Source organism: Mesitornis unicolor, unplaced genomic scaffold (genome assembly GCF_000695765.1).
Source record: "Mesitornis unicolor isolate BGI_N332 unplaced genomic scaffold, ASM69576v1 scaffold10004, whole genome shotgun sequence".
NCBI lineage: Eukaryota > Metazoa > Chordata > Aves > Mesitornithiformes > Mesitornithidae > Mesitornis > Mesitornis unicolor.
In genome coordinates, this window is record NW_010178037.1 from 60,924 (window position 1) to 76,257 (window position 15,334).

The 15,334-nt window shown below is 44.3% G+C and overlaps 1 protein-coding gene across 1 annotated transcript in view; it reads right to left on the minus strand.

Moving 5' to 3' along the window:
• The window catches only part of LRRK1 (leucine-rich repeat kinase 1), a 70,692-nt gene extending 59,320 nt beyond the window's left edge, over positions 1 to 11,372 (minus strand). The window contains exon 1 of the mRNA XM_010182311.1: positions 11,267 to 11,372. The gene's annotated coding sequence lies outside the window, so the exon portion shown is untranslated. The remainder of the gene's footprint in view (positions 1 to 11,266) is intronic.
• Between the last annotated feature and the right edge of the window lie 3,962 nt (positions 11,373 to 15,334).

The window sequence follows — 15,334 nt, forward strand, 5'->3', positions numbered from 1 at the left end:
CAGAGACAGGAGCAAACCAAGATGCTGACTCTACCACAGCATCCCATTCAGCGATGCTCAGTTAAGCTATTAATTCCTCGGACTGTTAATCACCCACCTCTGCTCCAGCACAAGCAGCTCGTACAGCGGCCACTGGATGTGATGCCTCTTGGCTGGTTGGCTGCTGCTTTGTCTGAATTAACCACTACATCTTAGCCTTGATGGTTATTTTCATCTCCATGTCCCATTACGGTGAAATCCAAGCCTCTGGTCCAGAGCGGATCTGGGGATGGGGGTGGGCAGGGAGGCCGCCTCTCCAGGCTGAGCTCAGACATTAATTCCTCAACAGCACCAGATGGCTACAGCTAACCTTTACCAGCTTAATCTTTTGCCTTTTTGACTTCCGAGTGCTGCCACAGAGCAAATGAAAAATGGGACGGAGATAAGGTTTAAAATATGCTGAATATTTAAAGCCAACCCCCCGTAAACGCTTAAAAACACACAAGCGACGTCGAACATTTTTCAATACCACCCTATAGAAGCTTTGACAGGCTGGTTTGCAAAATTAACAGAAAGCCATGGTATTTCTGAGTCTCTGTCGCAGACTCATGTATCTTCTGCTCCTTTGAAAAACTTCAGACTAATAAAGCGAGCAACAGCCAACAGGAAGCCTCCAGTGATTTCAAAGGATGATGGATCTGACCTACATTGCGCTTTCCACTTAGATGGGTGAGAAAAATTCTTCCATCCTCTGGAAATCTTTGAGATACTGAAAAATAATTCCCATCCCAAACCAGGAAGAAAAGACAAAACCCTGGGTTCTTTAATTAAAAAAAAATATCTACATTTTAAAATCAACCCATCAGTACAAATGCTTTATGAAACAAAGATACCATTTGTGTTCCTTCTCTGATTTGCTGACACTTCAAAACAGGGTTTCATTTGTTGTTTAAAAAAGTTAAAAGGTTTCATTCACTCACTTCAATCACTCATTTCTTACAAGATACGGTCATGGACCAAGGTCTGTCCCCAGGAGGGAAGTTGTCCACCCCAGCTGCCCACATGCGCTCGGTCCAAGTGTCCTCAAAGCCAGGACCTGGCCCAGAACCACGCAAAGGACTGTCCTGTGGCAAAAATGGTCAGAACCACTCATAAAACACCCTGTGATAAGACAAGAAGAGGAAGTTGTGGTAAATCCAACCAAAAGATAAAAAGAAGGGAAATTCAGCATCCTCACTTGAGAGGCCACGCCAAAATCGGGCAATGTCCCAGTTAATCTCTCTTCACAGCAAGTGAGACATGCCAGCTTCTCAGGACACAGCAAACCCTCCACATACTTTTTCTGCCTATTTTTTGTCGTTCCATTTCACCCAAACATCCATTATTTCAGTTAATTAAAGGAGTGGCTCTACACTAACATCTGTCTGCCAAGGCAGTGGAAAAGATGATGTACTGAGCACAAAAGAAACCCGCATCTACAACAGAGCTTACAATCCATGTTCACTGCTCCAAAAGGAGACTTACAACCCCACAAAAAAACAGATATGAAACACAGACAAATGCTTCAAAGGCAAAAATCCAGTACTGAAGGGATCTTTTTCACTGTTATTGCATAATCTGGAATTATTTTTAAATGTTTACATGCCAGCACCACGCACGCAATGTGCTGATCTGCATTACACATTTTCCAGCAAGCATCCAGAATCTTGTAAAGGGCAAACTGACAATTTTAGGTACAGCAATGCAAAGTGACCAATTATCACCATTGGAAATTTTCTATTTAGAAACTCTCTTAACCTGCAAGGAAAAAAAAAAAACCTCAAAACATTTGCTAATGCAAACTTGAAAGGAAAATATTAAGTCCTGGATGGAAAATCGCTCTGGAGCCCTGCCTTTTTTAGGAGCTCCAGAACTGAGTTACAAAAACCAGACGCCTTCAAAAGTTTTAGCTCTACACTTACACAAGCGTTTCTCTATCATCTGGGATAATGGGGGGAAAAAGGGACAGAAAAGCCTCAAATCGTGATAACCTTGAAGCTCAGCAGGCGTTGGTGGGCAGTACCACAGATGCCCAAACAGCTGTGTGAAGCTGTCTGTCTGTCACTGAAAAGCTCTACCAGAGCTGAGCGAGCTCCTGCATTTGTGTGTGCACTTCCCAGATCCCTGGGACTCTGCAAATTATTTGTATTGTCCAAGAAGTTCAAAGGAAACCAAGCTGGTTTTAATGCTGAAGAAAAGAGGCGACACAAAGCCATGACAAGACAATGAGCTTAGAGAGAGCACAAAGAAATACACACTGGAATACGACCGCCAGAGCAAATCCATCATGCCAGCCAGCAAATCATGCTGGAAAGCACAATACAGCTTTGGGGTCTCCAATGATACCTGTACCCCAGGGATCCACACCCCACCTTTAGTTTCACCCTGTGTTTATAAAGCTTCCTTAGCTGGAGGAGGTAACACAGATAACACAGCCTCCACATCCCAAATAAATGGGATCCTTTCCTCCACCTTTCTCTTCTCCTTCCAACTTTTCACCAAGCAGTTGGGTAACAAACATCCTGCCATCCCCAGCTTCTCAGCATGAGGAACTGCGTTGTTGTTGATGGCAGTGATGGTTTTACTCTCTCCTCTGAGTACACATGCCAGCCCTAAGCAGCTTCATGTATACATGTTCATCCCTTTCAATCTGCAACTTGCAGCATCAGTGGCCACAACACATTTCTCAGTGGTCAGATGGTCTCATGAAGGCACCATCATCCCTGGTAGCCACACTACTAGCCAAGTAATGGGATGGGGACGACCTCTGGCAAGCACAGGGCAAAGGCTGGCTCTTGCAGTGAGGGGAGATGCCCTACATCCCTCCTGTAATGCCCTCTTCAGGGTGCAAAGGATCAGCAAAGACCAGAGAACACCACTGGTGTTAATTCCCATCCCCAAGGGAAAGAGATTGAGGGAACCAAGAGAGCTCCAAATGGCCCGAGAGATGATTGCTGCACTGAAAATACAAATGACTCAGCTCTAAGTGAAAGATTCTATTTCTGTCTTTTGGCCTCAGTGATTCGGTTCCAATCCTACAGCTTGAATCATTCAGAAATATGCTTTTGCAGGCAAGGCCAGCTATGCCACTCTTGCTTTCCAAATTTTAAACTGGAAGATATACATTAGGCATGCAGAAGTATGACTACGCTTTTGGATTTTCTTCATGTTCGTTTCCAGGCCTGGCTGGAAAGAGAGAATTATTAAATGATGAGAGGTGTCTCCAGTGAGACCACTCCTGTCCAACTAAATCAAATATTATTGCTGTGAAACCAAACCAAGATTGGATTTCATCTGAAACTTTGCAAAACAAGATTTCATGGCTAACTTCGGTTTCTTTTGAAACTTTTCCTGTACCATAATATTCAAGCTTTCATCAGAAGGTAAAAGAAGTTCTCTCTTTCAAATAAATAATTTGCTCAACATTCATCTGAAAAAAACAAACATTCACACAGGGGAAGCATCAAGGAGCAGAGCAGGTCTCCTACAGAACCTAGACACATGAAGTTTTTGGAAAGGCTGGCCAAAGAGGAGGAAAAAAGGGGAAGCAGCATTAAAAAGATAAGTAAAATACCTTATACAACTCCAGTTTACCACATTCAAGGAAGATAAGAGAATCTGGAAGAGGTGAAGACTAATTGAACAAATGGAGAGCCTAATTGCAAGACTACAGATTAAGAGAGTTTGGCTCATTGAGCCCCCAAAGATGAAGACCGGCTGGGGATGGGACCTCTGGCTATAAACACACCCAGAGGGAGACACCAGGGAAGAAGAGCTATTTAGGTACAGGGTATGAACACATTTTGGCTGCCAACTAGAAGAGAGCTTAAAACATTGGAGAAATGAGGCTTTGGAACGGTCTTCTAGAAAAAGTAAGAGCAACAAATAAGTCAACTTGCTAAAAACAGGCCTTGCATAAGGTTCAGGAGTGCGACACCAGGACACCGACCCACACCCCTTCCAGTCCTACAGCCTTCACTTACATGCAGGAGTTAACCCAGCTACCAGGCACTAACAGTCCAAATACATGAGATGATAACAGCTTCACAGGCTACTTTGAGAAAAGTCTGCAGAAAAAAACCTGATAGCTCTGGGAAAAAGCAGACATTGTGTAAAGGAAGAAGTGTTTTAAAAGATTTGAGGGGGTAAACACCCCACGCAGCAAAGATCCAAGTTTAGCACATGTCAGATGCAGTTTTATGTGCTGCTTTAACTGTGTCTGCTAGCCTAATAAAATACCTTACTCTTTGCTATCCTCACTTCTCATTTATCACCAAGACAACAACAACAACTCTAGATTAGTTTAGGTGAAAGTGTTGCATGCAGAGGGAAAGAAAACGCAATCGAGTTACTGGGTATGGTTGGCATCAAGAGAGTTGAACGGGCAATTTGGCAATGCCAGAGCTAAGGGAAGTACAGAGCTGGGAAGAGCATCAGAGGAAAGAGATGAACGTGATAGTCTGAAAGAGAAAAAAAACACAACAAAACAGTGGGGAAAGTGAGACTCTGCTTCAGCTTCCACTGAACTCAACGTGAGCACCTCCACCAGCGAGCGGGAGCAGATCCTCAGAGAAGCCGTTTTCCGGGACAGGGCATTGCAGAGGGCAGATTACCTTAGCAGCTGTGTCTGCAGCAGAAGAGAAAGCCCGAAGAAAAGACCTCTGCTGCTGGCCAAGACAGTGCTGGTCCCCAGTCAGACTGCATAGCGATGAGCTGCCAAAACTGTAATGGGGGCTACCAAGAAAGTAAAAACCTTCCTTTGCTTGTGATAAAACCTGCAAGTGACAGAAGTGCCTGCATTTGCAGAGAAGGGGAATGGGGAGGTATTTCCCTTTTGTCTGGGAATATCAGCACTCAATTCAGTGCAGGGAGGACAAGGACTCTTCCTAGAAGGATGCTATGTCCAAATAAAGGTACACGCTGTGAACCCGCTGTAGCCCACAGCATTTTTAGGCAGCTGCTCCAAGGCAGGGATGTCAAAATTAGGCAAGGCACCTTTTAGCCCCTTCCCACCAACCTATGACGAACTACAATCCCATTTGATAGCTTTTATTCCCACCCTGCCATCGTGTGAAAGGTCCAAGGCGCAAAACATCAGAGAATTGTGACCGTGATTACAAGCCCACTTAAGGAGCTAGACCTTTTTGTTTTTTCAAGACACGTTGGAGATCTGAAAAGGCATCTTGTCCATTAGTGTTACAAAGGAAAAAAAAAAAAAGAATGTTCCTGTTTGATGCAAAAATAAAAGCTTTTTCAAAGGCTCTTTGATGTGCAAGACAGAAAGATGTGCAGGCAGATTCTGGAGGAGGTCTTGTCTTCAGCAATTACCAGCACTCTTTTTGAATCTTGCTCCCCTGACAGAATTTTCATGTGAAGTAGATAATCACACTGCAGAGCGTATCAGCTCTCAACCTTGTGGCTTTTCAATTAAACAGCAATAACCTCTAGTCAAAATACTGCTTAACCAACTGGGAATAAAACAAATAACCCCAAACCCAACTAACTGCAGGTGAAGCAATTCTAAAGACACACACGCTTTTGAAAGATTTCATTTTGAGCTCTTCTCGGGTAGCCGTTCCAGTTTTCCAGGCGATATTCTGATCATTAAAACAAGCAGTGATGTAATTTCCACAGCGACCACAAACATACCAAGAATATTTGAGCTAAATTTATCCAGACTTCTTGTTTGAATCACTGCTTTGGTTCGTTATTTTTCCATGATTTTCAACTACGCAGAGAAAAGGAGTTGCGGACAGCCTGCGGCTGAGCTTTTCTCAGCAGTAACCAAAATACCAACCGTTACATTTGAGAGCCACATATTGGGTGCTAGAAATGAAACTAAGCTGCTCCTCCAGCTCCCAACCCCAGGTCTCTGCTGCTTTCACCCTTCGCCTTCCTCCTGCCCTTCCTGCAGCAGACTGACCCCTTCCTGCACCCCTGGGTGACACAACACGGGGCTTGTCTTTGTGGCTGAGAAGTTCCTGAAGCTCATCACAGAGCTGAAAAAGAGAGGACCTGCACCAGATTTCCCACTGCTCTGTGCAGCCCCACGGCAAACCCCAAGTCCCATCAGCCTGTCCAGAGCTACATGTCCCACCACCATGAGTATCCATGCCAGGAGAGCTTGGTCCTCTCTTTCCCCATGCCCAGGATGGCCAATTATCACTCTGGGAGGGACTGAGTATTTGTAAAAACTGCAGCTTAACCCTCAAGATTTTACTTCATCAACATTTCAATGGGAATATTTTTCAACCATCCTGTTTTAACATGGCCTGAATATGTCCTTGCTGACTCCATTTCAGATTCAGGATCAGACTCACCGAGTTTGCCTTCATGTTTTAAGGGCCATTTGTCACTTCTGAAAGCACTTTAATTATTTTTTTTTTATTTTTTACCAGAAACTGATGACCCCCAGAGCCTCTCTGACTCAGGAGGGCTTTTTAAAGGTTGAGGGCCTTCCCTCATACTTAAAGACTTCTTTTTGAAGCCCTCCCTTTAAGTAAGAGCAAGGCACAAACTCAAAGCGTGAGCACGCTTCTGTTGTGAAACTACCAGCAGCTTACATAAAAGGGCTGCTGCTGTGGTGATACATAATCATGCAAATAAGCAGTTGCTGACCCACTAATGAGCACACAGACTTGGGATTAAAGAAAGGAGACAAATATCAGCCTAACTCGACATAAAATCTGAAACAGAACCTCTAAAGGGACAGGCTTCACCTATCCAGCAGACTGGGAGCTGAACGGTATAAAATCCATCTCCCACATCCCCCTCATCTGCAATGCAAACATTTCCTCCCAGTTTGCTGCCTTCTGCCAAGCAGAGCCCTGGCCGCCCCTTTATCGATCAGAGCAATGAAAAACAAACAAACCGCAGACTTAATGCTCTAAGGATCCCTGAGGATCTGATCCCAAGCCTTTGTCAGTGCTAGGACTTTAATGGGTTTTGGATAAGGCCCCCATAGGCCTTGGAGAGAATAATAAATAATAAAAAAAAGTAAATTCATAGCACTTTCTTTAATGCAAGTATAAAATCGCCTGCAACATCACTGACAGAACAATAAATCACTTACAGGCCTGGTAAAGACTGAGTTGGTGTGAACACTATCAATTGCTTTTTCCTACTGAAATAGAGGGCAATGGTTCTAACTACAACCACAGCATCAACACTCACCTGAGAGCTACCTTACAATCACACATGAATAACATTGTTAAGGAGTCCCTGTGTACGGGTTCTAAAGGTCAAGAATTTTCTTTACTGTCTTATCACCTTATCTTTGTTTTCTTTCTAGGCTCCTTGATAAGAGTTGTCATAAGTTACACTTTAATGCAATACACCACCAATATGTTCTAACTGGAAGGTGGAAAAATAAAAGCTGCAGAGCACCAGAAAACAGCTACAGCTCAGAAAAAGACCAACGTTTTAATACTGTCTGTAAATCAAGCTGGCTCTCAGATTGGACTCTCTGCTCAATTAGCTTCCCAAGGTCAGCACCGCACCGCTGGCACTCCCAGCAGCTCTGCCCTCCTTGCTACAGACCTCAAGCTTGAGAATAGGCTGGCTTTGATGGTATTTATCAGGAAAAAGCTGATCCTGCCACTACTAAGATCTGAGTTCCCCTTTATATATTCCCATAAATCCTGAGGGGCACAGCATCCACAAACCAAACGACCACTTTCCACATGCACAATGATATGATTTCAAAGACAAATGGTTCTTCCGGATGCCCCTCTTTCAACATACAAGGGACATCTTCTAAGGGTTTGTCTAAAGAATAGTGCTTAGTATCCAGACTCTGAAAATCAGTTCAGAGCATCTTAAATCAGGCACCTAATTGTACATGCCCTGACATTCATTGCCCCTATCGGAAATCCAGGCTCGGTCCGGTGAGATGGTGCCACACAGGGCTGTGCTGCTGCCTGGAGGCTTAACCACACTCATTTTCTGCTGCAGACCTGCCTTCCGCATTGGCTTCTGGCCCCATGTGAGATTGCACCACTTCTGTATGAAGCGTGTATTTAAATATGTTTAAAAATACAAGCCTATTACTGCTTTACTAGTGTACTTCCTATTCCTGCCCAGCATTTCCTACTTCTCCTTCTGCAGGGCATTGTGCAGCAAGATTAACTCACATAAATTACCTGTCGTATTTTTCGTCTTTTTTTTAAATTTCTTTTTGCTTGTAGGAATATTTTCAATGTGCTCCTTTTACTCAACTCACAGCTTAATGAGTAGACAAAACCAGAAAACCTTCAAGAACGAAGACATTTTGCAGGTCTGTAGTGCTCTGTGTGTTTCTATCACCTCCCAGATGCTCTCCTTGTCCTTCTCACCACCACGCTGTCTCAGCAGACTTACAGTAACGTTACTATCTCCACTGTTACTATTCAGCAGGAGACATTCACACTACCAAATGTGAGTTACCACCCTTCGCATGTAAGGTAACAAAAATCAACTATGCAGAACTATAAGGAAACAACACCAAAGCTCTCATCTGGAGGCCATGTACACACACCAGCAGGAGCAGGTGAGCTCTGCCTGCTTCTATTGCTATAAAGAAGTTAGACTCTTCCAGTAGATTTGTATTTTTTAATTGTATTTCACACTGTTGCCCTACGACAAAGGGCTCGGCCACATTTGCAAGTGTCCTGCCCTCAAGCAAACAGGGGAGCGATGGTGGACGCACAAAGCGATGTCCCAGGAGAATAAGCCGTTTCATTTGCTATTAGCTAACCTCAACCTGTCACCACTCAACCAGTTGTGAAACTTTCCATACAAAATTGCACTAGCTCCTGAGCAGTCCCTCCTGCTAAAATGACTCTTTAACTCCTCCACTTAAACTCTTCTTACTTGCACTGGAGACTTTTCAACGATTCAGGAAGCAGCGGTGCAGGCAGCAGCTTTCCCTCTGAGTCAGTGTGGAGCTGAGCCATGGCCCAGACAGGGTTGCAAAGGTCACCACCATCAGGGGTAGTTTCTTTCTGATAAAACATAAAGCCCTGTAAGCTGAGTCACTGTGGCACTTCAAAGATTTAAAAGCCTCTGGTCCACCCTAAATGCCAACTTAGGTCATTATAGCCTGGTTTCTTGTTTGCTCCCTCATTTTAATATTTAGGTCTCTTTTCCAGGCATGCTGCACCGGTCTATCTGGACGGTTGAAAGTGACCAAGACTTGCCTCAAAATAAGTTGTGAAGGTTCATTTGTTAGTGTCTGTAAAGCTACTATAAAATGTCAAACAGCTACCGTTGGCATCGTTGTCCCCAATTACATAATATTATATACATTACAACATAACACCCCTTTCAATGCTCATTTCTTGATTTAGCAGGAGAGAAGAGACACCCTCTGGCGTGTTTGAAGGATAATCCAATTCCACCTCCGAGGCACACGCAAGTGGCATACGAACGCTCTGCGACTTTGAATAAAATTCTCAATAAGAGAGCAATAAGCTCTTTAACAAAAGTACCCTTACATTTCAGAAGACAATGATTGCTTTTCTGCGTCTCTGCTGAACTGTCTCCTAGAAACTCACACGAGAATTAAATCCTAGCTGTAAAATTTCATACGATGCAAAGAAACCAACCAGCCCGTAGAGATGAGATGAATTTCTATTCTGCTCTAGGCATTCACACAGCGATATCTTTGGGCTTTCATTGTTATTTCCTACAAGATTCGTATTATGTCACCTCCATTATATTATGTAGAGCTCTTCAACCAAGTTTAAAAAAACCCTTAAAACCCATGCTTCAAAAGAGGCTGGAGCCACCCACGTATCTCTGCTCACTCTCTTTCTTTTAATTAGGACAAGGTGAACTAATCTAGGAGAGGGGAAGCAGCGTTTGAGGAGGAAAAGGGGATTCTGACTGCACCTGAAACAGCATTATTCTGTACTCCAGTGACAAATCCTCTCTGCGGACCAGTGGGTGCTCATTGGCATCATGGAGTGAAGCCCAGCAACATCCCCAGAGGGCAGACAGCGTCCAGTTCTGAAATGCAGCTCACCCACGCACAGGGTAACCCGGCATCTTGCAGGGATACAGGCAAGAGCTCTGCCGCAGCCAAGAGGAACAGCAGAGGAGACGCAAGCAATAAGGTGAGCCCTTGCATCCTATGTTACATTTGCTAACTAGAGTCAGTGATGCTGTGAACCTATTCTGCACATAAAGACCATGTCAGGTAAAAAAAGCCCTGAAAATCTTAAGACTTTCAAACAATCAAGGCACTCAGTGCACGTGGTGGAAGGTGCCTACAGCACCGTGCTGGCCGCAACGCTGCGCTGATCCAACTGCCCCATCACGGAGCCACAAACACCACAGTGCTGTTTGTTAAATCCCTCACATCCACATGCCTGTCCTTCCTGCCCCAAAAAAGGGACTCAAAGCTTTGCGGGCACTAATGAGGTCACTGGTGTTACAGGAATGGTCTGTGATCTCCCTCCACTTCCCAGCAGTTCCCACTGAACGGGAGCAGGAGGCTGCATCCACATTGTTAATAAATGCGCGTAAACAATAGGTTCAAATGTGGAGGCAGAGTGAGTCACTGCGTTCCTGCGTTCAGGCTGTGTAATAGGATCCAAATGCAGAACAAGGACCAGCTAACTTAGGGAGTGGACCAGCTTGCTAATGACAATTATTCTTGGCAGGACTCAAACAACCCTGAAATAAAAATGGGTTTAAACATGTGCAGTATGCTTATACAGAGCAAATCCACCAGGGTAGTACTGGATCTTAAGCTTTCCTAGCATCCCTCTGTCAGGGATTTGAGCAAATAAAGTAACCTAGACATGTAAATATAGAAGAGTTATACCAGTAAGATTTGAATGCTTCCAGTAAACCAGTTTAAGTGAATATACCTACACAACAGAAACATGTAATAAAGTTCTCAGAAGAAAAACTGAACTCACAATGTAGAAAATATATCTTTTTAACTTTTCACTTCATCAGTCATTCATAAACTAATTTATTTACTGTATCTTTAAACAATGAGAAAAACTTGTCAAATCACTATTGCAGAATAAAAGTTTAGCAATTCTTAACGCTTGCAAATTGTTAGCACAGATTAAAATTCTTCTCATAGTTTATAGCTTAGTATTCAATTGGAGATAATTTCTTCCAGAAACTCAGAAGACAGGATTTAAGAATTTTAAGAATATTCAATAACCAAATCCTCCTGATTATTATAGAAAGATCCAATGCTAATTAACAAAAGCAAAACCAAACAGAAAAATCAGTATCGCAGAATACATACGGAGAAAGGAAAGAGTTCCCAGAGCTCCCTGTGATGCTGGTGAGAAATGTCTTCAAACAAGATGAAGTGGCCTCTGAATAAAGTATCAGGTTTTGCTTCATAGTTGCTGATAAAATCCAAAATAAGGCTGCAAAAACATTAGCTTCTACTGAAGCCTGCTTACTCACTACGAAGCGTCAAACACACCTTCATCCCACACTTAAAACGCAGATGCTGCCTCCTAATGAACTGCTTGTTGCAAAGGGGGAATACCGTTATACAATAACCAGGCGGCTATTTCTTGATGCAGAAACATAACTGGGTTTTGACTCAGAGAAACGCAGCAGTGCCTGGGAGCCGGGGGTTTCAGCGATAAAAATCACCCAGAAATAATATGGCTCTTCAGAAAAAAAAATTAACAGGAAGCAACCCAAAGCATATGTCCCTTCTGAAAGGGAAATTTCCACCTATGGATTTACTACATTACATAAACGCAGATGTCCTCATCTAGCCCAACAATAAATCAGTACAAGCCACTGAATCAAAGCTGACAGTAAAAGTGGAGCAGGTTAATATCTGCTCAGCCTGAGCAACGACACTCTGATTTTAGCAGCTTTCATACCCTGAATACACACTGCATCAGTGACTGGGAACATATTTGCATTCACACGCTGAAAAAGCACAGATCTTGTAAAACATATTTAGGAACTGGTGAGACATGATACATATATTGACTAATTCCGTGGGCTTTTGGAGAAAATTGGTCTTTAGAGGAACGCTATTCTTACCACCTGAGTAGTTCAACATCATTATCCTTGAAAGTAAAATTCCTTGGTCTATACTGTAGATTTTTAGCTCAAATCACTGAAAGATCTTTCATATATTTAAATTTCATTGAAATTTGGTGGCAGCTGGCTCCTGAGCTCTTTTAAAACCTTTTGCTCCCAAGCTGAACAGGAAAGAAAAGAAACCATTGTTTACCATTTTGTGGATCCATGTTGCTCTCTCTGCAAACAGTGGCTTCCTCAGTTCCCACACACCAGTACATTCTGGGTCGCAGTTGTGAAGATCCAACAGACAAACTTTCTGCAGCGCTTAAAATTTAATCGTGTTGTCAAAGCTGAATGATCTTCATCATGTAAATGCAGGAGCAGAGCGGCTGCTAGTACGCACCATCATTTACCCTGTTTAAAAATAAATAGTAAAGCAAATTAATCTTTCAAGTGTAGAAAACCCAAGATGCTTCTTCTTCTGCATGCTAACACAGTTGTCTAAATATTACCTTGCAAAATTGTATTCACCATCCCATAAATGAAATTATTTTCATAATAGATTTAAGAGCATAACATGAATTACGAGAGGCTTACAATGTCTTCACTATAGAAAAGATAATGTCCCCAAAGCTGCTCAGTCTTTGGGCAGAAGGTATGGGAGGGGTGGGCAGGGGTCACGGCTGCAGTTTTGGATTCTCCACAAGCTACTGTAAAGGCAGAGCATTGAAACCATGCAACGCAGCTGGAAAAATTCTAAATGCAACCTCAAAACCTTTCCCATCCACAGAGAAGACTGTGGTTCTTGTGAGAAACTGAAAAATACTGATGTGGTTACTGAGACAATGCTCTGTAGAAAAGAAAAGAGGACTATGAGAAAGGCATCAGCTCCTTTCCCCTTTGCCCAGTCCTTTTAGAAAATGCCATTACCCTAGAAACGTCAGGCTTCTTCAAACACGTTCAGGGAGGCAGATCAGGCCCTTAGGAGCTCTTCAGGGCTGGCTTCTTCTGAACCCTCTCACACAGCAGCCAGCAGAAGACTGCACAGCTCAGCCTCCTAGGGCACTTCCAACCCCTTACCTCTTCAGAGCTGCACACCTGTAAATTTCTCTCTTTTAACGCATCCTCCACAGATGTTAAAACTGCAGGTGAATTTGCAGCACGTGCCCAACCAGCATCAGCGCTCATTCGTTTTCTGCTTTCAGTTTCAGTCAGTAAATGCCTCTCAGATGCAACACGATGCCCCCCACCTCTGACTCTTACTGGTTTTTCTCATGTCTAGTGCGTGACACTGAAGTTTTGACTGGAGGCTCTAATTCAGCAAAGCACGTAACACACCTCCCACTTGGGCCAGCAAGTCCCAGGAATATCCCTAAATCTCCCTGAGCTGAGTTGGTTTCCTGAGTTGGGGTCAAAAGCCAAGGAGAGTATAAAAATGCACTGATCCACCACCCTTCTCCAAGAACCTTCCTGCTCCTCCCTCGTTACACAGGGTTTTAACCACCAGCCAACAATGTTAAAAATCACTGCATGCTACATCAGTTGTTTCTAGGCAAATATTTTGAGTTTTAAGCGCACTTACAGCAAAACTCAGCTTCTGATGACCCCTACTTGGTGGTGCCTGGCAGCAGGAACCAAAACTCACACTCAAAGTGCTGCACACACCCCTGTGCTTTGCAATCCCAGTGCTGGGTGCTACCGCAGACTGCAGTTTGGTTCTTTGGTGTTTTTTTCAGAGGTGGAAAAAAGCTGGGTGCCACATGGCAAATAATAATATGGACCAAGAGACCTGGGCCAGGCTTCACTTTCACACACACCCCACAGCTAAACACCTTTGCTACAAATCCAGATGGATGCAGATTCCTGAGCTGCTGAGCACCCCTCCCTCCCCATCACAGACTGCAGATCAGGCCCTGGCAGCTCTCACACCCCAACACCACAGCCATCAGGCACAAGAGGCTGAATTTGGCAGCTTTCACCCACACAAGGAGGGGAAGCCGTGGGCTGCTGCTGGAGGCTGAGATGGAGGTGGTCCCCCGGATCCAGCCCACGAACTGGTGAACTGGGCCATGTTGGTGGAGGATCAGATTCTGCCCTGGAGCAGGCATGGCTGCTGCACTGGGATCCCACATCTCTGCTGCACTGCGGGTGCGACACCACAGACAGAGGCATCAGGGAAGCCCTCACACCTCCCAAAAGCTGTCCCAAGTCGTTAACTCTGAAAATGGAGAGGATGTGATGCTACCAGCAGCTGCCTCCCTTGCACCCTTGCTATAAATGCACTGAGCAGCTACAGTAAGAATAAATACTTCCCCATGCAAAGACCAACAGAGCAGCTCTTTTTAGCAGATACTGGTTTCTGAGGCATTTCCTTGCTGTATGACGGAGGCACACCATATGTACTCCCAGCAATTGTACAACAAACACTGAATGGGGGGTCACTATGGACCACAGAGACTTGAAAACCACCCCACTCCTGATTTTTAGGTTTCTACCCAGGCTGAAACTTTCCTTATATATAGTAAAAGGAAAATAGATAGGGAGAAATACTAGTGTGGCTTTGATAATCAGTTCCCTTTATCTGCAGATAGGGTACTAAATGCCATAGCTGTCAGTGAATTACTGCCACACACTACTCATGTAAGCAGTATTTCCATATTTCAGGACCTTTGTGTATCTAATAAAACACCCCTGCAGTCCTTTTACCTTAAACAAGAGGCACTCAAATGACAATATGATGTTTGCACATGTTAAATTCAGTTGAGGGAGAGACGACAACTGGAAGAACAGTACTACTTGGGATCCTATGCACTCTGCTGGATCTCATTCAGGAGGAGGATGACCACGAAGAACGCACCTGGACACTGATTTACATCCCATTTCACACATTCTCCTGAGACCTGCTCCTGCCTGTACCACCCCGAACACCTCCTCTCCGCTCCACCAGCCCGCTCAGTCTCACCCTGTGCACCATGCCACGCTGCAGAAAGACACCCAGAAACACCACGGTTTGCCCGAGATCGCTTCCCAACTCATAAGAAACCTACAGAAAAACTTTGCCTCTTTGCTGAAGCCACCTGCTGCTTCTGAGAAGCCCATCTGGGACCAAGCACCACGATGGGTGCCACCATGGGTCTAGAAAGGCCCACAGCACCATCGGAGTGGAAATGTGCTGCGGGGCTCATTGCACAGGGCAGGGGGAAGCCAGACCTGGAACCCCCTGCCCAGAAAGGGGCAAATCAGCCCCATTCTCCCCACACTACGGGCACCGGCTGAGGAGAAATAAGGCAATACAGCCCGATTCGGGATGTCTCGTAAG